General features: G+C 39.8%; 1 protein-coding gene and 1 non-coding gene across 2 annotated transcripts in view; both read right to left on the minus strand.

Annotated features, from left to right (window-relative positions):
* LOC117290790 (nuclear cap-binding protein subunit 3-like) overlaps positions 1–21,890 on the minus strand; it is a 67,601-nt gene that overhangs the window by 42,784 nt on the left and 2,927 nt on the right. The window lies entirely within an intron of this gene.
* On the minus strand, positions 17,825–17,897 carry Trnas-gcu. The gene has a single exon. It is a non-coding gene; the product is annotated as a tRNA-Ser (tRNA).

Raw genomic sequence — 21,890 nt, forward strand, 5'->3', positions numbered from 1 at the left:
TCCTCTGGATGAGATTAGTGTATTATTCCTTTTTGCCGTCATTGATAACTCCACCCAGTTATAAATGGTCCAAGTGGGTTCTTGTAAACTGACTCAAGCAATGGTTTTTCCTATTTGAATTATTTAGCAATCTGGTTCTTCTATGTCCTAATTGACCATTATCCACGAAGCGTTCTCCGCAGTGGCGGGCTGATGGTTAGTCTCAACTCTCAAGACACCTGCTTCGTATAAAACAGGAGGTAATTTCACGTTGAGGCAATCAACAATAAAAGGGCCCTAGACCATACTTGGATCTTCCTTGCGAGGGGGGAAACTAAATTAGTTCAACACAGGGGACGTCACATGTTTGCCAAGAAAAGCCAAAATATATCTACTTAATGGTTTTATGTATTCAATGGAAGGATATCCTTAGGCGGTAAAATTAGTCCTACAACTTTTTTTTTAATTCACTTAAAAGTGTCCACATGTTGCACTTTCCATGACCAACATAAACTTCTCACCTTTGACCCAAAATAGAACTAGCCAGTTAAATAAAGATGATACTGTGCAACTACTTTTTATGTAGAACAATAATAATAAACAAGCAGGACTCTTGAACTTTATCACACCCGACGGGCGTCTATCAAAGTGCTCGTCATTTTTACGACAGGTAAGCTGCTAAGCTGTGTGTATGGTTGGCACTGACGCTGTAGCGGCTGGAGCGCATTTTTACAGTACAACCCTCTTTCGGCAGGAGATTGGGGGCATGGCTAGGCATTCAAACCAAGAATTTTAACAGAAGGGATTTGAGAAAAAGGTGTGCCGAAGAACTTCCTCGCTTTGACCTGCTAGCAAAACCAATAGGGACGTTGCTACAATGTAAGTCCTAACAGTGAGAGAACAAAGAGATGTCCCCAGTTTACACTATTTAAACAAACCTGAGTGTGCTTGCTCCTGTATGCGACCTGCTAGGTCCCCTTCGAGCTGCATGAATGTTTTGCTCTCTGACAGTCATGCATGAATCTCAAACTCATCAGCCAAGTGTGACTATCTGGGCCCAATTTCATAGCGCTGCTTAGTGGCCGATTTTGTGCTTACTGTGCAATTTCTATTTCATAGCGCTGCTAACCGTAAGCACACGAAAAGGCATGCTAACCTTCCGGTGCTTACCGCACGAAAATAAATGACGTCACAATGCAAATCCATGGTAAACACGCAATATGGCCGCCCAATTTTTCTGCTAACCTGTGAAATACGCCAAGGCTTAAGCAAATTTTTCTGCTACAGTAAGCACTTAAGTGTGCTTACCGTTAAGCAGCGCTATGAAGTTGGGCCCTTGAACTTTAAGAGGATCCTTGCGGCACACCACAGCGAAAAAACAAGGGTAATTCGGTTATCATCAGGCCTGGAATTTCATCTTTGAGATGGCAAAGCCATTTTCATTTTGCAAAGAGCACTTCCATTGATTAATCTTACAGTCTATGGGAAATTTTTTTAAGGGGCACCAAGGCCAAGACCAGGGGAAACACAGGCCATGGTTTCTATGTCCTCTGTGTTATTCCAGGCCTGTGTTATGCGTAGCTTATGAAATTGGGCCCAGCTCATTAACACTTTTAGCATCAGAGCCTATCACAGGTCCTTTTGGTTGGTAAGCAGGGCCCAATTTCATAGAGCTGCTAAGCACAAAAACTTGCTTCGCATGAAATTTGTTCCTTGATAAAAACAGAGTTACCGACCAAATTTCCACATGATTTTCAGGATAAGCAAACAACAGCTGAATACCAGTAACAAGCAATATGCAACAGATGGAAATTTGGTTGGTAGCCTAATCCTGTATTCATCGAGGAAGAAATTTCATGCTAAGCAAATTTTTGTGCTTAGCAGCTCTATGAAATTGGGCCCTGATTGGAACAGCTAAGGCTTGATATAATCTTAACATATCCCATGTGGTTGATTGTTGCTCAACAATCTTGCTGTCATACATGTCACAATCTTGTTTTCCTGTAATATCAGAGTTGAAGGTCTTAATCCTCGTCTACAATGCAAGTCGCTGTTTTGGGGTCTCAGACATCCAGATCTCAACTTCAACACTGCCAAACATCATTATCTGTGAACCTTCCGATTCTTGAAACAGAAAGTATCTCCATGTGTGTACCATAGAGTGTACCATTTTTCCTACAAAAGGCTAGACCTGGGAGGGGAGATCCGTACGACAACAGGGCTTGTATCTCAAAATTTTACTTAAGACCAGAAAATGTGTTACTAAGGGAATCAATGTGTGGTGAAGAGGTTTTCAACTAGTGGTTTAATCCCAACGAGGCCTGGTTTGTAATAATTTTACCGAGACGAAGTTCAGGTAAATTATAAAGAACCAGGCCTCGGTGGGTTTAAACCACGTTGAAAACTGATTCAACACACTTTGATTCCCATTCATAAATACCCTTTCGGTCAAAAACATCATCACTTTTTGGTCATAAAGTAAAATAAATGCAAAAATTATAATTGTTAAATGATTTCTTTCAACACAACACCCCTCCAGCTATGAAATGGTAAAGCCCTCCGCCGCCCTCGTGTAAACAACTCCTTATAAGGGAATGCTGTGCGCGTCGCACGTATCGCGTGATGTGGCACAACTGTTTCAGCCGTTGCTCTCGACCAATAGGAATAAAGAAACTGTCTTATAAGAACAGGTGTAAGGTCGCGTGTCTTGCCCATGAGTTAACACTTTTTACTGGTCATAAACAAAGGTTTATACACACCCACGTGACGCGCTCTCCACCAATAGGAATAGCAAATCTGTCTGAGGTATTTATGAATTCTTATTAAATACGGGGACTCTCTGTTCAGCATCTACAGGGCACAAAATTCACACTGGACCGCAACCCTGAGGGCAGTGATTTTAGCATCAGGCCTGTAAACTCACAACTGGACAAGCCCGGTGGTCTTGGGGTTTTTTCAATTGAATAATTGTACATGTAGGCTACATTATTGTGCAATATCTTTTGTGAGAAAAATGTTGATGATGAATCTGATTTATTTTTCAATTCTGTTGCATATTGACAGATGATAAGATCTACTCTTGTTGCTTGTTCAACTCATTTTGAGTCTGGGTCTTGTAAAATAAATTCTGGAACAGTACAAACTCAGAGCTCTACATGTTTAAACACCGTGGCCTGAGCCCCTTGTCAAAGACTTTACAGCCCAACTACAACTCTAGAAACTCTAAGAAATTAAAACAAATAGTAATATTATTTGACGTCTAGCTGAGGGTGCCCAACTCAACTATTGACTTTGATGAAAGTCAAAAATAAAAAAGGCAGGGCAAGAACAAATGCTTTTCTACAGACCCTGATTAAGAGACATTCTCAACTACATGTTCCACACCTGTTTCTGTATCCTCAGCAGATAATGTAGTTGATAACTTCAATCTCTATAAAGCTAAAGCCCCGTAATTCTAAGTATTTCCCTTATTTTCAGCATCACAGTAATCTTCAACTCATACTGACGAAACAATACAATGGCCTCTCAGCTGTTTGTTTTAGCTGGAATTTCCCTGGAAACTGATTCACTTTAGGACATTAACTAAGTTGTTAATAAAGAGGGATTAGCTTGGCTTTGCTAACATGGCGCCGAAGCAGAAATTCTGTGTTGGTTGTCTGTATGCTGTATGTGCACTACTCTCAGTCTCATTGCTCAGCTGTATGAATGTCCTACATTAAAAAAAAACATTCTCTAAAATGTGTTTCTGAAAACAGAAATTGTTTACTTCCTTTAAACTTGTATGTTTAAAAAAAAGTACAACGCATCATTGGGTTTCGGAAGAGTACACTGTCCTCTAGTTTTTTAATTATTTAATTACGCCTGTTATTAATCTTTCTGTCTATACTTGGTATAGAGTAATGAGAAGCTGTTGATAGTATAAAACATTGTGAGAAACGGCTCCCTCTGAAGTAAGGTAGTTGTCGAGAAAGAAGTAATTCTCCACGAATTTGATTTCGAGACCTCAGAATTAGATTTTGAGGTCTCGAAATCAAGCATCTGAAAGCACACAACTTTGTGTGACAAGGGTGCTTTTTCTTGCATTATTATCTCGCAAAATCGACGACCAATTGAGCTAAAATTTTCAGAGGTTTGTTATTTGATGCATATGTTGAGATACACCAAGTAAAAAGACTGGTCTTTGACAACTACCAATAGTGTCCAGTGTCTTTAAGATGCGTTTCCATATATTTTAAAGATGGAGCTTCTGCATCTATGTAGTCAAATAAGGTAATGTTTCAGGAAAACACAGAACACCGATCTGAAAAAAATTTCATTACTTTGAGGAAATTGGTGAAAGTCGGTGGTCGGAACGAGCCGGAGATTGCATTTCTAATATTATGCTATCGGTTGAACTGTCAAGCTTTGATACATCTTTATCTAATTAAGATAAAACAGTTTTTGACCAGGTATCGCTTTCATAACTTTTTTGACCTTCAAAGTTCATTGTACTAATTGACTAAGGTACCTAGTTACATACTTTCCCGCTTTTTCCTGTCCTTCTTTAGTCAAATTATTGCTAGATGGAAAGTATTTTGCAGAAAGATTTTTACTTTCAAAATTGTTGATGCATTGGATAGGATATTAAAAGTGACAGGATAAAAATATGAAAAAACTTTAGAAGTTGAAGAGGTCAATGTAAGTCAGTTTTGTGCAATGTGTCATTCTTTTACATTTGGTTTTCATCATCCCCGGGAAGATTAGAAAAGAAACAATAGTCATCATACGAGTATGAAAACTTGTGTACCTCATTTTTTCTCTTTTAGTGCCAAAGTCATGCGTTCACTGTTCCAATTCAAACTCTGGTGTTTCTGATCAGCACAGTGGGGGTTCGAATCCCCAGCCGTGACCTTTTAAAGCAAGACACTTAACCATTTTTTAAAAGCTGTTGGTCCCATGTGTTGTGTAACGCATGTAGAGGAACCCAGTGCACTTTTCGAAAAGAGAAGGGGTTTGCCCCAGTGTTCCTGGCTGTGGCTGCTGTATGCGCCAAAGCGCCTTGTAAAAACCCTTAGGTGCTAAATAATTGGGTCTCAAAATTCATCACTGCAATTACCTATCTTTCTGGAAGTTTGTATACTCAGCGCCTTGAGTACCTTGTTTGGTAGATACCTGCGCTGTATAAGACTTTGGTATTATTATTATCATTAATTATCTATTTTATGTATTCTGAAAGTGCAATTATCGTACATGTACAATCTTTCTTACTTCTCATCGCCCAGAATTACAAATGTAAATATGTTGATTAGTGATGTGAATGATGAGCAACCTGTGTGCCCATTTTTCTGCCGAAGCTGCAAACTCCTAAGAAGTTGAACATGATTTCAGGAATGCTTGAGACCTGATTATCATAGGTAGTAATTGCCCGGTTCATACTTCATGCAACATACATGTGCAAAGGCGAAGTTAATTTGACGTCACAAATTCACCAACAAAAATTGCAAACATCTATTGACCCCTTGCACGCGCGTCACACGCGGCGACTTGTGCCATGCTCACCATGTTGGTGGGCAAGTTAGGTTTACGTGTATTAACGCCGCGTCGCCTAAAATGCGCACTTCACTGCATAACGTACAGCATACTCTATGGAGTTATATATGAAAACGCACAGTGAAATTGCCCACCAGTATGGCGCATTCAAGATTTTTCTGATGATGACGTCAGGTGAAATGGGTCAATAGCTGCGGGTGACGCGAAGTTCGCTTTCCATTCCAGAATGTATGAACCAAGTGTAACAATGTAAGGTGCTTTTGAACAATGCACAATTGTGCACAATACCTACATTGTACATGACAAGAACCACAGAACTGTGTAGAGATTTGGAAAGTTGTTTTTGTTGTTTCTGATTACATTTGCTAACCCCGGGCGGTTCATTAATTGGGAAGCGCTGTAGTCTGTTTTCCAGAAACCGAATGACGAACCAATTAAATCGTCCTGCTTAGTGCCTGTCGTTGTTAAACAACGACTCATTACAGCCATGTGTCGGATATCCTCGTTCCTGGACACTGCATCTGGGCATTGTTACCCAATTCAGACATCTAGAGTCTTAACTATCAGCTTACCGTAATTAATAGGCAGATGATAGATAAAACAAAGGAATAATGGGTCATAACTGAATTTCAACCCTATGTTGGGGTTGCTTAGTCAGTTCATCTCGTTTCTTAGACAATAAAATGACGTTATAAGACCGGTTGGATGGTCAACAGTCACACTAACTGCAGGACACACTAATTTATTTCTTTGAGAGTCAAGCAGCCACAATTACTATGAAGATCGGGGGGCACATTTTTTTATTTCAGCCAAGGGTAAGGGACCATACTATTTGGTTCCTTTGAGTGTCAAGGACCACACTATTTTAGCAATTCAAAGGCCATGGGTTCGAATCCCACCTGATTGACAAGAACACGATTTTAAACTCTTATAACACAAAGATTGCTCTCAAGTGCTTTTTTTTTTTTAATTTAAAAAAGTATTGTTTGTTTATTTTGACGAAAATTTCATGGGTCAATTACAGAAAACAAGTATATTTTAAAAGAAAAAAGAAACTTTGAAGCAACCAAGTTTTTGCTTTACTTTTAGACAATAGGGTTAACTTATCACTTAATTACAGACAGCTAGCAAAACAGAGTACACCACCTTCTCCAAGGAAAATCTTTAAGGCGCATTGAAGACGTCATTCCACTTCCACATACTTGGCAAAGTTACTGGGGCAGGTTTCCCCATTGCCGTGTCCCTAACCCCGGTCTATCCCTCCCTTCCCAATCCCTTGAGACTTCATGACAAGGGACCACGACTAACTGATATCTTCACTTTAGGTACAGCTAGCAAAACAAAGTACGCCACCTTGTCTATGAAAACTTGTTGATGTGCATTGAAGACTTCATTCCAGTGCATGTACAGATGTACTTGGCAAAGTTACTGGGGCAGATTTCCCCCATTGCCGTGTCCCTAACCCCGGTCTATCCATCCCTTCCCATTCCCTTCAGACTTCGTGACAGGGGACCACGACTAACTGATATCTTCACTTAGGTACAGCTAGCAAAACAGAGTACGTTACCTTGTCCATGAAAACTTTTTGATGTGCATTGAAGACTTCATTCCAGTTCCACATACATACGTACAGATGTACTTGGCAAAGTTACTGGGGCAGGTTTCCCAATGCCGTGTCCCTAACCCCGACCTATCCCTCCCTTCCCAATCACCTCAGACTTCACGACAGGGGACCACGACTAACTGATATCTTCACTCAGGTCTTTGTAGGTGATCAGAGTTCCAATCAGTGACATACAGTAGTCGTGTCTATCTCAAAAGAGATGGTTTCCGAGCCAACGCCCCGGTGAACCATACCCAAGTTTAGAGGAAAAAACTTGACAGCTATTTCATCTCAATAAAAGTGAGGCCCAGATGGGAGTGAAGTAATTAAACAAATTAAGCTACTAGGAGGTCTCGCCCACGGATGCAGAAATGAAATTTCAACCTGGGAAATAAAAACACCTCAAAGTCACAAGACTCTTTAATTAAAGGTACCTTATTAGACATATGACTAAAAAAACTCTAAAATAACCAGAAGTTCAGGATAACAATATTGCACACCTATGTCTGTATCAGGGTGCTTCTGGAGTTGGAACATGACCACCCTGGGGTGGATTTCACAAAGTCTTATTAGTTAGTTTAACTCATGGTTCAACCCGATCGAGTTGAACTCTGTGTGTCTAAACGGTTCTAAAGTAAGTCCGAATCCAGTTCAACCCACAAAAGATAAACCGTCCAGGGAGGGGGTTTATCTTTAGACCGCTTTGGGTTTATCTTTTAACACTGTGTGTGGACAGAATAATAAAGACCACATCCGGTTTAACTCACAACAGACGACCCATTGACCTCCGTAATCATTATGTAAACACACAGTGACCAATGAACAGGACAATTAACAGGATAATAGAGTAACGGGGTCGCGTTTGCTTTGACCTCTTAAAACCAAAGATAAACTGTATCGGGTTTTAACTCAGTGCTGTCTGAACGCAAGGGGTTTTTATTTTTACGACCACCCCCTGCTGCTCGTAGAAGTTAAACGGTTCGAGTCTAACTTAGTACGCTGTCTGACCCTATCTTGGTAAAATTGACTCCTGGTCTCTAACCATTTATTTCAGAACGCTCGATGGGTACATAATGTACAACTTCCAAGTATGTAGCGCATCAAGCCAAAGCAAACCGATCAAAAGAAACCATCTTAGCCCTCACAGGACCCATTACTCCTGCACGAGGAGAAACAAATAAAGTTTCTTGCTCGGATTTATTAATCGCATAGACCAAGTTCAGGTGGGCGAATAGAGTCAGGACTTCCTTATTCAATCTAGATGCTGTGAGGTTCACCTAATTTCAAATGGTCATGCTGGGTCACGATAACTCTAGATTTTATTCAAAATGTTAATAATAGGCCTATATTTGCGCAGTGAGAAAATTTTTTAACAAATGCACTTTTGAATAATAGAAAACGAGAAATGGAGATGACAATGATGAGCCACCAGTTTGCTTAGTAACTTAAATCCATTTGTCTGCTCAACAAAATACATTGTGACAAGTGGATCGACTTTTTGTAAACACATTTCTCCCTCCAAAAAGCAACCTCTATTCAATTTCAACCCTTCAATACTGTGCAGCTGGCAAAAAAAAAATCAGCTCTTTCAAATTTTTAAAGTCAGGCTTTTGAAAGAGAGACATGCTGTTAGTACAAGAATCCAAGAAGAGAATCTGAAAGATTGAAACAAATCTTGTCTACTGGGGAAGTGCTCAAGTAATCCACTGAGAGTGGATGAGGCCTATTGTATATCTTTTCCAAAATCTGATTTATTACCTCCTGAAGACTTTCTGTAAGCTTTTGATCCCAATCACAAAAGAAGCAATACGTTTTGTTGCTTGTAAAATGAAAAAAGATTACTTTGTTCTCTTCACTTCACAATATGTACATTCATTGGATTGAATTCCAAAACTGTTTATGGGTTTTGTGAAAATCCCAATCATTGCCAAAGCTGTACAAAGCAAGTTTGCTTCTTTATCGACATCATCGCCCCATTAGAACGAGAGTCAATTCAGACTGGGGTATAACAGACTATACAGATTTGCCGTCAGCCTAATGAACTTAAAGTTAAGTAGGAAATTAGTTTATGAATTAAATGAAAAGGTCTTCCTGCTCTAAAACTAATCCGTCTTGTAATTTTCTCTTTCCCCTCCAAGGTTGCGAACATTTCAGTAGATGTATGGGCTCCATGTGTAAGTCAGGCAGGTTTAAAGGCACTGGACACTATTGGTAATTACTTAAAATAATTGTTAGCACAAAAACTTACTCGGTAACAACAAGCAATGGAGAGCTGTTGATAGTATAAAACATTGTGAGAAACTGCTCCCTCTGAAGTTACACAGTTTTTGAGAAAGAAGTAATTTCTCAGTAAATTATTTGAATTGATTTTGAGACAAGCATCTGGAAGCACACAACTTGTGCCATCACATGGGTGTTTTCTTCCATTATTCTCTCACATTGAGTTCAAATTTTCACAGGCTTTTTATTCTATGTTGAGATACACCAAGTGAGAAGACTGGTTGACAATTACCAAAGGTGTAGAAGTCTGAGATCGATCATCCATCTGACATTGATGAAAACAAATTGAATAAAACACTCACTGGAGGGATAAACTCCTAATAATTACTTCGCATTAAATACAACATTTCAGACAGAAATATTTCAACGAAAGTTTTCTTTTAGTATCATCATCATCATTAGTCCGTGTAAGTTTTATGTAAATCTGTTATCTTAGACAATTTTTTTCTTACTAATTTTGTAATCAGGGATGCGATAGACAGTTGAAAAAAAACCTGAAGTATGGGCGCAAAGTGGAAGCCAAAAGCCAGAAAGCTTGCGAGCGCAAAAGCTTGCGGACTGCATGCATGTTTTTATCTTAATTATCTTATGAATTTGATTGAAGTTTAAAAAACGGAGTTCCGGTTAGAAACTAAGAAATCACATGCCTGTGTAATGTTCCTTTAATCAAGACCAAGGATCATTGTTTATGGGTGTGGGAATGGAAAAGTATTACGTGTGTCCCACAGTTCCTGTCAAACAGCAATACCTGTAGAAGGACATCAGGCAAGGGAAGTCCCGTACAGGCTTCAGGGCATCACAGAAACCGGATTGATAGTAGTTTCTGTCATTAAATTTTCCTGCCCACGCCCCACCAGAATGTCTCATCCGATTAACGCTACTCCCCGGAGATGCACTCTGTGTTCCCGACGCCCCAAACAGACAAGTACAGAAACTAATTCATTCCAAATTGCCACGTCTGTGATTGCATACGCACTGGTGAGAAGGAGAGAGGTGAGTGTCAGCTAATGCGAAAAGGGGGTGTCACTACGATTTTATCTCTATTTACCCGGCACTTGTCAACTTCTCTGCCGCGTTATCTTTGATGGATCAGCCGAATGCAGCGAGTGAATGTTTTCGGAGTTAATCGCTTAATTAGCAGCGTCCCCACAGGGATTCAAGAGTCAGCCAGCGCCATGTAATCCAAAGTCATAATCTCAAAATGTGGTTTACATCATCGTGGATTCACAGAAAAAAAAAGATTGGTGAGCTTTCTGTCTGGCGAAGAGAAAGTTTAAAAGGTTTTGATACCTTTTGTAGATCTATCACACTTTTTGGGCCGTGATAGGAATCCCTACTCACTGTGAAAATCGCAGAGCAATATTTTTAGGAGAGTCATGTTAATCCGTTGTACTTAATAAATATAATAATAATAATAATAATAATAATAATAATAATAATAATAATAATAATAATAATAATAATAATAATAATAATAATAATAATAATAATAATAATAATAATAATAATAATAATAATAATAATAATGTGTCATCTCATTGACATAGCGGTGCCAGGTGATATAAGGGTAGCTTCGAAGGAGATGGAAAAGATCGAGAAGTACCAGGACCTGGCCAGGGAACTTCATAAGATTTGGCAGGTAAAGGTAAAAGTAGTCCCCGTGGTGGTTGGAGCACTTGGCACCATTCCCAAAGCACTGGGGAAACATCTAGATGAAATAGGGACAAATGTGAGGGTAGATCTATTACAGAAGGCAGCGCTTTTGGGAACAGCGAGGATCCTGAGAAAGACCCTTGAGATCTAAGGCTACGGGACGTAGCCCGGCTCGAGGAGTTACCGGCACAAAGGAAAATGAGATCTTTCTTTTGCATGCTGTGATAAAATGAAATAATAATAATAATAATAATAATAATAATAAAGTCAATTTATCTAGCCCCCATCCATGAAACATGCTCCTGGGCGCTTTTAAACAATTGAACAAACACCCATGTTGATTTCTTCAATTCCTAAGACGAAAATTATTTTCATGAATTTTGTTACTCATTTCTCAAAAACACAGCATCTCAGCAAGTAATATTTGAAGGGAAGCTTTCTATCCTTATCTTCTCTAACCATGTAAGTTTAATGTTAATCTGTGGACATGGTGTCTTGCATCTAACAAATAGTACCCAAACCCTTTAAATAGTCCCACTGTCAAGCCACCCTGATGTGAGGTGACTAGCACCACTTCTTACAGCCCCGGTAATACTAATACTAACTGAATCGCTCGTTAGCAACCTGCCAGAGGCATTTAGTAGGATAAAACTCACCACATGGAAAGCTTAAGCACCACTTTAACTAACTTTGATGTGTTAGTGTTCATACAATACTCAAAACTATAAATGTAAACAAACATTGTCAGGTTCCAACAGGTGGTCAACATCTTCACGACTTTAAGGGTTCACTAGTTTTCTTGGAAGACTCTTTGCTGAATTTATAAAAAAAAGGGGGGGGAAACTAGATTGACTTAAAAAGATCTGAAGTTTCCTAAATGGGTTAACTAAAAGATGAATCAAGTTAAACTACTAACATTGATTCACCCAAACTGATAGACTGTGATAATGTGAAGAAAAGAAAAGTGAAAAAAAAAATTCCTGTTTGCCCCTAAACCCCCACCTCCATTCTCACATACGACATGTACCCTCTCATGTACCCTTTTAACTATTCCTACAACTTCCTCATCATATAGTGATCGTGCCTTTTCCGCTTGTGCTCCTAAACTTTGGAACGCTTTACCTAATAACATCAGGTGCTGTAGTTCTCTTCCATTGTTTAAAAACTTGCTGAAAACTCATTTATTTAAAATCCTCATACACGTAGCTCATTACATGTCTTGACAGTAGATTATTCATTGTATAATTTTTTATTATGTTCTACATTTCTTGTTGTTGTATATGTAGTGTTTTTTGCTGCCCCTCGGAATAGGGTCTTGTACACTAGATAGATGGCGCATTATAAATGCATTATTATTATTATTATTATTATCATGTTGGTTGAACCAGCAAATCAAGGAATTACAATGTAGCTTTGCTTTCCAATTGTTAATTTATAATCAGTAGGCTGCCAGATTTCCGTTTGTTTGTTATTGTTTTGTTATAATGGCATATTTGTACAAAAGAAATCTTTCCTCCATGTTGGGACCAATAAACTGAATTAAATAGAATGGTTGAAGATTGAATGAGATGATTATTGATGTCAAGTGCATCTTCATGATACGACAATCATCAGTACACCTTCATCCCGGTGCACTCTAAAGCCATGTTCCTATCGGACTTTCTTTTCCGCTGCCAAGCAAAAAGTTACCGTGACTGGCTTTGGTGTACATTTTACGTGTGCTCCCACCTGGACTTATATTCTGCGACGTTTGAGAAGCGTTTACCACTGTGGTAGTGGTAGGTGTACAGCGCGGAGCTGTATACATTTGACTTTTAAGCGACTCTGTTAAGTTACCAAGGCTGCGCAGAAGTATTCCGCGACCTCTTTCAGCCTGTTAGTTTTACATCACAGGCGCGGTAAGGTGACAGGGAGGTCAGTTTACCATGCGTCCCCATTGGATTTAGTTTTGTCATTTACAGCAAAGTCGGGATACTTATTAGACAAAAAAAGTCCAATGGGAACAAGGGTTAAGCTTCCTCAAGGATTCTGAGAAGAAGAAAATCTTTCCAAGGTTAACTCCGCATCAACAATTGTTTGTACAGCAAACCGCCTTTAATCTGAGCCCTTTGTACAAACAGTTGTCGCAACCGATTATCATCAATTTAGGGTTTAATCCCGCAATGAACCTCCGCCGTTACTCAATAGTGCTGCAAACGAGGGAATTCCGAAGATGCCTACCACCCAAGTTTGCGAGAGTGCGTTTCGTGCGACTGGTCGCGTGCAAGGCTGCAGCGCCCCTCGCCATGTGTCTTTCAACAAAAAAATCTAATTAGATAAGGCAGGAAATGGATTGAACAGGAGGTGTTGGCTGATGGGTATTCTGACACTCCGTTCTTCGCCTTTACTGTTTGTAAACCACCCCCACATTCAAGTCTGACTCCTCCCCCCATACATGGCACTGATCATTTGGTTGAAGATTGCACGCATCCGGTATGTTATTAAAATGAAATACATACATCAGGATAAAATCGCACAGAAATTGACTTGATAAGTAGTTTAATAGCTTAAACATGTTTAAAGATTAATATTTCCTAATGAAATAAAGAAACTAAATCATCCTTCAAAATTAGCGCTTAAACACAACAGTAATACAACAAATATCTACTAATAAATGAAATAAATTTGATGATTTCATTGCTAAAAGTGGTATTCTTATTAATTGAGGGGTGTGGCTGCACGTCCATAATTCTAGAATTGTGTTTTGTTGATCATGGCAAGGCAGGGGTGTGGTGGCCAAGTGATCAGAGGCAATCTCAGTGCGAATCCCAGTCCTGTCTTGCCCAAGTCTGCGTCCCTCATGTCCCTGAAACATAAGTAACAATAATTGTAACCATTGATCGTAACCGTCGTTCCTTTTGACAGTCAGACAAAAAAACTTCTGCTAGTTTGACCATATCTAGTGATACAAAAAATGTGCCTAAACCGGCAGATAACAAAAACAATTATAATGGATCCATAAACCAAATTCAGTTTAGATCATATTTTACATTGTAACACACAGTATACAAAAAACCAATGCGGTGTCAAACACGATTATGACTATGTCACCCATCCTTCTCAAAACAGTCAGTGACAACTTTGTTTACAAAATATGGATCTTAGATTCTAAATTAAAATAACAATAATCTAATTCAAGGTCTTATGTCTGCACGAATCCCCCTCCCCGCTTTCTGTGTTAACACGTATTTCTAATTAGTCAAGCATGCTACTATAGCGGACCACCTGCTACCAATGACAGACCACCTGTTCAAGCAATGGGGGGGGGGGGCCTCTGAAAGTACCCGCTAAAAAATAGTCTCAAGTCCCCCAGAGAAGTCTACTGTGGTTGATTAGGCCAAATGAAAATTTTAAAAAGTTGATTGTCCTCTCCCTCATGGTTTTTAAAGGCCACATTTTTTATTTTTTTTTTATATTTTTTTCCCCCCCAAAAAACAGACAAATTTTCGGTGAATTTCTCGTTAAACTTCTTTTAAGAACTTGTAAAGCAAAAAACTACATGTACATAAAGTAAGGTGACTTTAAACTAGAGAATTTGGGGTCGGTTTGAACGTTTAGAAAAAATTAACAACCAAAAATAGAAAGGCCGTCCTCATACTTCTCTAATTGGAAAAACCCGCACGATCGACTGGTATTTTTTTCTGACATGGCCTTAGACCACATCCCATGCGTTCATTACACACACAAAAATGATTTAAGATAATTGGGTACAGTAGGAATTGACAAGTACTCAATTATCTGCTGACTATTATTGGAGCACCTGAACGGAGTTGCGTGACAGGGATTCAGTCAGAGGGTGCCAAAGGGTCATTGTGGCATAGCCTACTTACGTATTTAAATAGTAGTAATAACAAAGACTTGGGCCCAGTAGGGAATAAGGGCATTTATAACGCCAAAAAACGTGTCACAATACAAATCACTACATGGCAATATTGACAACCTGACCCATTATCCTGGAGCTGACTATGGCTGATGTTGTGCTTTACTGCCAATTTCATAGCACCTGAAAAGGTGTGTTAACCTTCAAGGTAATTAATAGTTCCCCAGTTCTCTGTTTTAGAGTTTTCGTTGTTATCCAGGCTATGAATCACAGTAATGAGCAGTCGGTCACCAAGTCGTGTATTCTGCCCTTCACAGCTTGTTTTACAGCTCAAAAAAAACATTAAATCCACAAAAAAATATTTATGAGAGATTGCCCAACATCACAAGGCTGGACGACCATACTTCAAGTGGGCTTGTCCATCCAAGTCAACTATCACCAGGGGCATATACATTGTAGCCACCTACGGGGTTGAAACAGGGTTACCCCCTTTCACCCCTTCTGCACGGTACATGTATCATCCACTAGGAGCCTGGCTGGTAGTGTAGAATGCACTACATGTACCTTCAAAACGTTTGACAAAACAATGAGTGTTAAAAAAAAAGCCTCGCCAAAGGGCACAAGTGTCTGATTAGTGGCTTCTTATAGCGCGTATAATCCGTCACTCAGTCATGTCAGTGAAGCTCAAGCCGCTTTTAACACACATTTTTTGTTTTCCTGCTTGGTACATGATGCCCTATTTGGGTTTTCATTGGAATTAAGAGAACAGCTCCTGTTACATAGCACCATGTTATGGTTTACAAGGTGCCGTGATGCAATGTGCTGCCAATCAAACCAGGAACATCGGGGCGGCGAACCTCTTCTCTTTTTGATAAGTGCACTGGGTTCTTTTACGTACGTTAGGGCCTACACAACAAATGGGACCAACGGTTTTACGACCAATCCGAAGAATGAAGCAACATGGTTAAATGTCCTGCTTAAAGCCATTGGACCTTTTCGGTAAACAGTATTGTCCAAGGCCCACACTTCGTGTATCACAACTTCTATATCAAATAACACACCTGTGAACATTTCGGCTCAATCGGTCATCAGAGTCGGGAGAAAATAACGGGAAAACCCACCCTTGTATCCACGCGTTTCGCCGTGTCATGACATGTGTTTAAAATAAATCCGTAATTCTCTCTCGCGAGAATTGATATTGTTTTACTTTTTTCTCAAAAAGTAAAGCATTTCATGGAATAATATTTCAAGAGAAGTCTTTCACCACTACCTTCTGTAAACCCTGTAAGTTATTTGTAAATCTGTGAACTTTTATTTATTTTTCTGTACCGAAAGGGTCCAATGGCTTTAAGGACACAGGTGTCACGACTGGAACTTGAACCCATTCTCCGCTGATCAGGAACATCAGTGCTCTTAACCGCTAGGCCACGACACGCCACTAACCAACTTCATGAGAAGGGTTAATTGTAACAACATCTTATAATACATCAGTCGACATTGTGCACAACCATTAACAATCATGCACTATTATTGTAACGAAATAAAGGCCGCTCTGTGGCCACGCAATGCCGTTTGATCAGAAATGAAGTTGAACGAGTTGAATGTATCCGCTTTACAAGTTTTACATGTGTCAACAGTAACCGTTTGCAATATTGATCCTTCACACATGAAACTGATAACCGCCTATAAAACTTTGTGCTCATCAAGAATAAAAAAAGTACAGTATCAAAAACAAATCGACTCAGACAGTGAGATGACTAATAGTATATATTCTGACAACTCCTTATCAAGCCGCAACATATAAGCTTTTCTATAAGCTCTGGGGATTGCACTTTGCAGCAATGAAAAGGGGGACGTGATAATTCCCGAAATAGTAAGAAAGAAAAGCTTTAAACGTATCAATATGTTTGGAAGTTGTATTCTCCCTCGGTGATCATCCATCATGAAACGCATTTCTGGTGCACACAAATTAAATTATTGTCCGAATAAAACACGTCGGGGAAACATAAATCGAGACTCAAAGGAGCAACCAGGTACATGTATGTATGTGGATGCACGTAGTACAAATTGAACTCATTTAATTTGAGTTACAAATTTGTCGTCTTTCAAAGGACAATCTGTGGATTTATTTTGGTAATATGAAGGGGAGTCGGATAAGAGAGCGGGGAAATTACCCACTTATCACCTGTTTTCTAAAGGGGGTAAGGAGGGAGGTAAGAAGGGAGGTTTTGAGTGGGAAACTGGACCTTGGGGGAGGGGGTAATGGAGGGGTAGCGCACCTGCCAGATATCAGACATTTCCAGGGTGGATGGGGGAGGTTTTGCTACATGCAGACTGTCACCTAAAAGCAAAGGAATTCAACTCATATTGTTGATGCTACGTGTCTGGTAGGCAGACTTGTCATTTTACAGGTCTCTAGGGGTCAAGGATCAAACCTGAAGCCACGTCTCACATATTGGGCTTTGGAGCACGTTTGGCAGACCGTAACAAAAAATCTCAAGTCAAATCTCAGAACCAGCAGTATAGCAATTGCTAGGTATAAATCTAATGAGAATCTTTATTGTCTTTAAATATACTGGACACTATTGGTAATTGTCAAAGACCAGTCTTCTCACTTGGTGTATCTCAACATATGCATAAAATAACAAGCCTGTGATAATTTGAGCTCAATCGGTCGTTGAAAGTGCGAGATAATAATGAAGAAAAAGAACACCCTTGTCACATGAAGTTGTGTGCGTTCAGATGCTTGATTTCGAAACCTCAAATTCTAAATCTGAGGTCTTGAAACCAAATTTGTGAAAAATTACTTCTTTCTCGAAAACTACGTCTTTTCAGAGGGAGCCGTTTCTCACAATGTTTTATACTACAAGGGAAACTGACTGGGTAAATTTGTAAATGATTTTTGGCGTTGAACAAAGAATTGACTAGAGTGGGATTCGAACCAACGACCTCCGGATTAGCGTGCCGGCGCTCTACCAACTGAGCTATCTAGCCCTATATTGGCGGTGTCCCTGTTTTGTCAATGTCTTTGTTCGGGGGTGCCAGTCAGAAGCCATACAACCGTTAACTGCCGTGTAGCCAGGGATCACACCCAAATTACGATACAACCTGGGAAGCGGCAGCTAGGGGATCACCTTAAGGGGATGCGACTTTTTGTTTCAGATATCAATATAAACCACAAGGGAAACTGACTGGGTAAATTTGTAAATGATTTTTGGCGTTGAACAAAGAATTGACTAGAGCGGGATTCGAACCAACGACCTCCGGATTAACGTGCCGGCGCTCTACCAATAGGGCTAGATAGCTCAGTTGGTAGAGCGCCGGCACGTTAATCCGGAGGTCGTTGGTTCGAATCCCACTCTAGTCAATTCTTTGTTCAACGCCAAAAATCATTTACAAATTTACCCAGTCAGTTTCCCTTGTGGTTTATATTGATATTTGAAACAAAAAGTCGCATCCCCTTAAGGTGATCCCCTAGCTGCCGCTTCCCAGGTTGTATCGTAATTTGGGTGTGATCCCTGGCTACACGGCAGTTAACGGTTGTATGGCTTCTGACTGGCACCCCCGAACAAAGACATTGACAAAACAGGGACACCGCCAATATAGGGCTAGATAGCTCAGTTGGTAGAGCGCCGGCACGTTAATCCGGAGGTCGTTGGTTCGAATCCCACTCTAGTCAATTCTTTGTTCAACGCCAAAAATGTTTTATACTATCAACCTTTCCTCATTACTCGTTACCAGGTAAGGTTTTATGCTAATAATTAATTTGAGTAATTACCAATAGTGTCCACTGCCTTTAACACAAGTCGTGGCTTCATTGTAAAAATGATATTTGCTCAGCAAACAATCAATCAAAAAGCTCCAAAAGTAAAGAAAAATAATACCGCGGATGGGTAAGAAACATCTTTCAGAATCCCAGCGTAAAGCGGTTTAAAAAAGCAACCCCTTATGAAGATGTCGTGTCACACAGCCTTACACTACTCAATGGTAATATACACAGCAAGGTAGTGTCACTCGAAACAATGTGCTCCGAATTTCCTTTTCTGTATCACTGTATCATTTCGTTGTAACATTGGCTGGCCATAAATCTATTCAAGGTTGATGTGTGATCAACTTTTTGTCTTCCTTTGTGTGGACCTTGCGGAAACTTCCACACCCGATTTCCTACCTCGAACCCTGGACACTGTGACTGCAGCGAAGTAGGCCTAGATGTACATTATTTATATGAAACCAATTGTGTTAGTAGTAATACTATTTCACTAAATACTTTGTACATGTATTAGGCCTACTGTGAAACATTTCATGTTCAAAGCAAACCACACTTTAGAGCTTAAGAGTCCCTGCCTGTAAGAATGTACCAAGTGGTGATTCATGGGTTCTCAGATCTTCTTCTAAAAAATTAGAGTGATACACCATCATACCAAACGAATAAATCCAAAATTTTAGTTTGCTGACGCTTTCGGTTTTGGAGTTATCAGTTATCAAAGTTTCGGCCTAAAAGCCTTCCTGAAACGAAAAGTACACTCCCTGTAAACACAAAAATGTGCGCCAAGGTCATCCCAACAAAAGTAAAACATTTTTTGAAACCTCCAGTTGGGCTCATACCAAAAGTAAATAAAAAAATTTGGGATCTCGTTGGCGCGTCATGTTGCGCACCTGAACCTTTGACGAACAGTGCCCTCGTGCCATTTTCAACGCCTCATAACTCAACGCGCCTATAAGAACCCATGAATTAAACAAGTTCACATGAAAGAGCTTGCACCCCTAAAACAAATTGAAGTGCAAAGTGCGTGGGATCTCGTTGGCGCAGAGAAATAATAGAGGTCAAAAATCTACTCAAGATTGATGTGTGATCAACTTTTTGTCTTCCTTTGTGTGGACCTTGCGGAAACTTCCACACCCGATTTCCTACCTCGAACCCTGGACACTGTGACTGCAGCGAAGTAGGCTAACTAACACCAATTTGGAAAAGCAAGTCCAATCTATATCTGGACCAAATTTGTTTTGGAGACCCATCCCCCTCATGGTTTGCCAACATTTTGAAATTTTGGGATATTTCTCACTTTCTGTTGCCACAGCAACGCATAAGTATAGGCATGTCTTGTGAACTTTTGATCTGTAATATTTGTTAGCGCTACTCAAATCCCATTTGGTTTTTGCTATTTATGTGTTGCTGAGTATCTATATAATCATAAAACGCAGACAATTTAATGGGATCATATTGGCGCGTGGATTTCTAGACGACGCAAAATCGCCCGAAATAGGCAGTAGTGTAGTTTCACATGACCTTTGACCTTTGTTATATTGGTGGGCCAACATGATCCCAATTATTTTTCAATTGAAATCTGTTAAGGAACACTCAACTTGACCAAATACAAGAAAACATTAATGGGATCTTGTTGGCACAGATACTTACAGTGATGAGAAAAGCGAATGTTGTGCCAATTTAGGCCAAAATGTGAGGAATGGCATTACTTTAGAAAACTTTCAAAAAATCTGTTGACATGCAAGTTGCAGAGATCCCAAGATTCTTTTTTCATTTGTCATTAGATGAAAACTGTTCCAACACCCGGTTGCCATAAAACAACTTTTTGTTGTTGGCGTGCAAGGTTACGGAGGTGCGAAAACGCAATATATTGGTAAAATTTGAACTTTGACCTCTATTATTTCTCTGCGCCAACGAGATCCCACGCACTTTGCACTTCAATTTGTTTAAGGGCTGCAAGCTCTTTCATGTGAACTTGTTTAATTCATGGGATCTTATGGGCGCGTTGAGTTATGAGGCGTTGAAAATGGCACGAGGGCACTGTTCGTCAAGGTTCAGGTGCGCGTAACATGATGCGCCAACGAGATCCCAATTTTTTTTTTTACTTTAGTTATAAGCTGGAGGTTTCAACTTTTTACTTTTGTTGGGACGAGCTTGGCGCACATTTTTGTGTTTACAGGGAATGTACTATTCGTTTCTCGAGGGTCTTTTGGCCCAAACTTTGATAACTGGTAACTCCAAAACCGAAAGCATCAGCAAACTAAAATTTTTGATTTATTCGTTTGGTATGACGGTGTATCACTCTAATTTTTTAGAAGATGATCTGCGAACCCATGAATCACCCCCCCCCTAATTTGGTACATTCTTACAGGCAGGGACTCTTAAAGGGATGTTTCAGTGAATTAAAATAAAACAGTTAATTTTGCTGTCATTTATTTCTGATATATGTATTGAACCTCAATAAAATGTGTTTTGTTTTTTCCCCAACATATCTCACTTGCGTAATTAGCGAATAAGTCATGCCCTCCCCCCCTTTTGTGGATTGTTACCGCCCCCTACCATCGACGTCACGTCGGGAATTTAAACATATCGTCGGCAAAAAGAGTCTGGTCCCTAACTACATGCGCCTAGGTACCAGGCCACACAGTGGACACATCTCTACATGCACGCAGCCAGGGGGCCCGACGGCTCGGGTTCCCGACATGACGTCACAGTCATGTCCCTTTTAGGGGCGGGGTGGGTTCCCCTAATCTCTTGAAACCATTTTTAAAATCTTTGCACATTTAATAAAAAATATAACAAAATATTTCAGATTTAAAAAGTCATGTTTAATCGTTTAAATTATTTAAAAAACACTGCAGCCACCCTTTAAATTGAAAGATTATCTCCCTAACATGAAAGCGTAGACGCCAGAGGTATTAACGCCTGAACTTTCACTGGACCTGAACAAGTTCATTAAAGTGCTTAACTGCATTAGGCTATAGTCTTGATTTTCAAAAGACCATTTCACTCGAGGGGAAACCAGCATAAACAGCAAGGGGCATGATTCTTGACACCACACGCCTAACCGAACACCCAACCATCAGAACACTCTCAACTGCTCACTCACAACCAGACTTTCTCCTTTGTTGCTCCGCGAATATGGAACAACCAACATGTATGCATAAGAAATTGTAACTCTTTGACATTGTCCCAAAAATCTCTCATTCTCACTTTATCAG

This window comes from Asterias rubens, chromosome 5 (genome assembly GCF_902459465.1).
Source record: "Asterias rubens chromosome 5, eAstRub1.3, whole genome shotgun sequence".
Taxonomy (NCBI): Eukaryota; Metazoa; Echinodermata; class Asteroidea; order Forcipulatida; family Asteriidae; genus Asterias; species Asterias rubens.